This window comes from Saccopteryx bilineata, chromosome 10 (assembly GCF_036850765.1).
Source record: "Saccopteryx bilineata isolate mSacBil1 chromosome 10, mSacBil1_pri_phased_curated, whole genome shotgun sequence".
Lineage (NCBI taxonomy): Eukaryota > Metazoa > Chordata > Mammalia > Chiroptera > Emballonuridae > Saccopteryx > Saccopteryx bilineata.
The window spans coordinates 24,130,109-24,135,493 of record NC_089499.1 but is presented as its reverse complement, the minus strand read 5'-3'; the positions used below and the strand labels follow the sequence as shown (position 1 = coordinate 24,135,493).

The 5,385-nt window shown below is 46.4% G+C and overlaps 1 pseudogene; it reads right to left on the bottom strand.

Moving 5' to 3' along the window:
- Positions 1 to 1,777: 1,777 nt before the first annotated feature.
- Positions 1,778 to 2,533, bottom strand: LOC136314608 (large ribosomal subunit protein uL30-like; annotated as a pseudogene).
- Positions 2,534 to 5,385: the final 2,852 nt, after the last annotated feature.

Here is a 5,385-nt window from a genome sequence, read left to right as displayed (position 1 = left end):
AAGAGGTGCCCCTTCCGGAAGTGTGGCGGGGGCTGGATAAATGGCCTCAGGGGGCCGCATGTGGCCCACGGCCGTAGTTTGGGGACCTCTGCTTTATAGTGTAAGAGTACACCTATTCCTGGCATGTTAACTGCTGAGCCAATAAACCTAATTAATTACCTCAAAACCCGGCACATTTTAAGGCACTGTTACACTGCTAACTCCATCGCACAGCAGTGTTTGAGGGCCCCACGAGCCATAACTGCAGCAAGGCTGTCTTAGGAAACCAGGCTACACAATGGCCGACCAAGCATGTCTTCAAGTCTTAACCTGGGCCTGGCACACCCTCACCAACAGTTTCAATGACAGGTAGAGGCAAGTGAGTGACAGGAACACAGAAGACTCACTTAGGGTGGACACTGATGCTAACACAAGCAGGATTAGACCCCCTTTGAGTGTAATGTCCCAGGAGCCTTAGGGCCAGACTGCTCCATCATTACCTGCAGGACAGAGAGCAATCCTGAAGGAGCCTGGAGTCTTGAACATGCAGGGAAAGGTCTAACTAAGCTTGTCTGGGCCTAAAAGTACAAACAGTACCAATTTCGTCCATGCCAAACCAAGAAATGGTCCATTCTTTCTATTCCGGTCTAAGCAGAGGACTAATCATCAGGGAAACCAGAAAATTTCATCCTAAAGACCAGTGGAAATAAATGGTGGGCAATTCCCTGGGTTAAAGATGGTACAGGGGCTCACTTTTCCACTGGGTTCTTTTGTTTGTTTAGCAGAGAGAATCAGAAAGGGAGAGAGAGAGAAATGAGAAGCATCAACTCAGTAGTTGCGGGACTTTAGTTGTTCATTGAGTGCTTTCTCATACATGCTGTGACCAGGGTACACCAGCTGAGCTTTGGGCTTAAGCCAATGACCATGGAGTCATTATCTTTGATCCTACACTCAAGCTGGCTACCTCGGGGTTTCAAACCTGGGTCCTCAGAGACCCGGGTGGACATTCTATCCACTGCGCCACCGCCTGGTCATGCTCCACTGTGTTCTGGAGAGGAAACACCCATTAGCTTGAAGGGAAAACGCTATCTTGGTCCGCTTGGGTCTTCCACAGGACATGGAACCAGATTAGCAAGGCAACCAATCCTGAGAGTGCAACTCTTTCTTACGTGAAGTATGTGTCTCTAAGTTCAGAGTCTACGAACACCCTAAACTTCCAAGCAAACGCTGGAGTGTACGCATGCTTTCCTGGGAAATGGTTCTCTTCTCACAGATCCAAGAATGGGTTAAAGTCCTGAGCTAGGGTGAGGAAGCCACCAGGTATCTAGGGCCAGCCAAGCCTGACAGCTTACAAAGCTGTCACCGAGAACGTGGACTCACAACAGAGACAACTGAGCACCGCTTTTGTGCTCTTCCAAGTGTATTTCAAGTTCTTTCCAAAACCAGGCCCGAGGAACCCCCAGAATCAAGTATGCCTCTGGGCTTGGTTCACCGCCATCCTGCGTTCATTCTTGGGTATCTATTCAGCAACATTCAACTCTGGATAGAAGCTGTGACGAAGCAGGACCCTTCTCCATGGCACGAGTCCTTGCCGATTTCAGAGGAGGCAGCAGTGGCCAAAGTGGGAAACACACTTGACTTTTCCTCTGGAGCTGGGCTGTGAGAAGTGCCTGCCAGGAACACCATCCTTTCCCTGACCCTTCCCCTCCAGTTTCTGAAGATACAGCAGAAAAGAATCTTCGTTGAAGATACGAATTTCCAAAAAACCCAGAAACACAAGCTTCCAACACATTGTGCTTTCAGGTACTCTGGGTCTAGTTCAGCTGCCGGATGAGCTGATTGATGCGCTCACCCCGGTAGCCAGGTGAGCACACCTCCTTGAGGAAGCCTACCCTTGTTCTTGGTAGAGTGATGGGCCACCGAGAGATGGAAAGGGCACAGGAACTCAGATCGCTTGGAAATTCTTCCCCGGGAAGGCAATTTCATGAATGAGGTCTCCCAAGCAAATGACACCAAACTTCCCCAGGTGCTTCTCAATCACTGTGTTATCAGGGTGTCTTTACTCTTGACCTCGGCTTGTTCACGTTTCAAGATGAGTTCCCGGACAGACTTCAGATTTGAAAATCCCCAGGTTACATAAGGTTTCACTATACGCAGTGTTTTTATGGGTTAGGGGGTGACTCTGAAAAAGACACCACTGAAAATCTTCTTCAGGAGAAGCCCTGCAGTGGTCCTCTGTCCCATTAAACTCACTCCGTTAATCCTTTGGGTGTGTACAACAGAGGCCAAGAAATGTTTATCTGGCACTTCCAAACCATGAGGTTTCCCTTCTAGTCTTCTGAGGCGCACCTTGCCACGCTGTTGCTGCCAAGAATCGTGTAGGAACCACTCCAGCCGCTTAAACCTAAGGTCCGTCCTTTCCTTTCCTCCGCTCCTTCTGGTCCACAAGTGCCTGCTTTGCTTGGGTGGCTTTCAGGGCCTGATAAGCCTTACTCATTTTGAGGAGATTTTCTGGAACCAAAGGGATCTTTTTTCTTTGCTCTTCCTCCACCATCTTTCCAATGCCTGTTCAATATTATTAATTAAAAAACTATTTAGCCTGACCTGTGGTGGCGCAGTGGATAAAGCGTCAGCCTGGAAATGCTGAGGTCGCTGGTTCGAAACCCTGGGCTTGCCTGGTCAAGGCACATATGGGAGTTGATGCTTCCAGCTCCTCCTCCCCTTCTCTCTCTCTGTCTCTCCCTCTCCTCTCTAAAATGACTAAATAAATAAATAAAAAAAGTTAAAAAAAACTATTTAAAAATAAATATACCCAGTAAGATGAATCCTTATATTTCTGTTTATATAATACAAAGGTGGGTATCTAGACATAGGAAAACAATTCATTTAATTTCCACCTGTAGATAGAACATGCTCCCAGATAATATTTGTGAATAGGACATTAGAAGAATATTGAGAAACTTTATATTTACCAAAGATGCTTATTAAGAATGCAGATGCGGATGACGTCAGAGTAATGGCGGAGTAGGAAGCGATACCGATAAATCTCCCCCAAAACTCAACAAGATCTTCAACCAGAAACAGAAAAACCTATACTTGGAGCTTCCAGATTCTTCGCAATACACCCAAAGGTATGATTGAGTGAAAAATTGGCTAAATATATAACCAAACCCCGAAGGAAATAGGGAGTAAGAAATGCTCCGCCTTCCTCACTAACCTAAACAGGGCGGCTTTCTCTGGTAACTGTGAATATAGAAACTGAGGCGGGCAAAGGGGGTGAATAGATCCAGGCCGCCGCAGCAAAAACGGCCGAACCAGGCTGTGGCTCAGAGATCCAAGCCGAGGAAAATCTGATCCTGTGGCAACCCGGGCAATACAAGCTAACACTCGCGCCAAACCCAAACAAAGAAAGACAAGCGGAGCGGCCATTTTACCCGGTCTCCTGGTCGGTGCGCAGTTAGTGGAAGAGAGATTTCTTCCTAAGCCGCGGAAGTGGGTGCCCGTGTTGCCCCACGGAGAGGCAGGGTCAGAGGCCTTTCTGTGGGCTGAGGGCAGAGTCTCTGGGCAGCCCCAGCACCCTGGGAAAGCCACGCACGGGAGGGAGTGAGAACTAATTCCAACGGTGGAGATTTTCCGTGCTGGAGGCTGTTTCACTCAGAGGGAACCGCGGCCGGCCTCATATCCTGGTTTGCGCGCGCAGATAAGGAGTGAGCGATTCCTCCGAGTGCCTCGGCAGTGCGCGCCCGTGTTATCGCACAGAGGGGCAGAGTCAGGGGCCTTTGTGTGGGCCAAAGCGGAATCTCGAGCCGCCCCAGCGCCTTGCAAAAACCGCACACGGGGACGGAGCGAGACTCAATTCCAACGCTGCAACTTTTCCCTGCGGTTGGGGGTTTCACTCAGAGCGTGAGACTGCTGGCCGGATATCCTGGTTGCAGACAGTGAGTGAGAGTTTCCTCCAAGCGCCCCCCAGAAGTGGGCGCCCGCTTGTGTTACCGGATAGAGTGGCAGAGCCAGAGGTGTTCGAGTGGGCGGAAAGCCCGCCTGATTATGCTAGCAGCTCTGACTGACTGAGCCTTACCCAGAGCCCTGTGCTGAGTGGAAATAGAGTGGGGAGTTGCCAGCAATTTGAGCCTCTTACTATCCAGGCAGAGGCAGCAGCAACCCCATACCTGGACTATCAGGCTACTAATTGAGGAAGGAAAGACTAGGAGAAAGGCTCCAGGAACACGGACTCTCTCACTGTCAGAGCCTATAAATGCTAATGAGCCTCGACTCCCAACGAGAATAAAGCACAATACATGACATTGCCATAGAGACTTATCAACTGCAAACCTCTACCTGAGCGTGCCAAAGGGGCAGAACCCGGGGTACAGAGTCACCGACCAGGAAGAGGGAGAGAAAAGAAAAAGCAAGAAGATAACCTCTCAAAATCAAGAATAATCTGCAGACTTTATAACCTATCCCATTTTATTATATTTGTTCGTTTGTTTCTCTTATCTTCATTCTTGAGACCTTTTTTTCCTCCTCCAATTTGGCCGATTAACTCTCTACCGGTCTTACTCTCTCCTCTCCTTGAACTACACTACCCATAAGTGTTACATCTCCCATTATCATTTCTCTTCTCTTCCTTTCTCTCTATGAGGGTTGCACTCCAAAACCCTTAACTCTCTCTCTCTCTCTCCTTTCTTTTTTCTTCTTTTAGTGGTTCCCTCTTTTTTTCTCTCTCTCTCTTTCTTTTCTCCCTCTATATTAGTTTCTTCCTTTCTCCTTTACATCTCCTCTCATTCAAACCTCAATAACAAACAAATTATCTTATCTGGGACTCAAACCTATGTTTGTGGCATTTTGGGGGGTTTTTACTTCACCTTTTTAACTCACTAGTAGTGCTCCCATCCCTGGCTCTCCATATTATCTAGTTCTTGTTCCACTAAATACAATAGTAAGTTTTTAATTTGTCCCCCCATTTTTCCATTTTCCTCTTATTCCTCTCATCATAACTCTTAGAAAACCAACACCTAAAAGCAAATCATTTTATTCTTGACCCAAATTTTTTTCTTATTTGCTTTTTGTGGGTCCATACGCTCTTTTTTTTTTGTTTTTTCTTTTTTTTTTTTTTCCTTTTTTTTTTTTTTTTTTTCTTTCTCTCTTTTTTGCCCCTTTATTACTTTTCCCCAATTCAGGCCCTCCATCACAGGCATTGTTTGTTATAACTCACAGTCCACCACAAGATTTTCTCAAGAAAGAGGGGAGAGGAGAGGAGAGGAAAAAAAAGAGGGGGGGAATAATTTCCTTTTTTAAAAAATTTTTATTTTATTTTATTTTTCTTTATTTCATTATTAATTTTTTTTAAAAAAAACAACTCTTTTCGATTTGTTATTTTTTTATTTTTTTAACTTTTTATTCTTT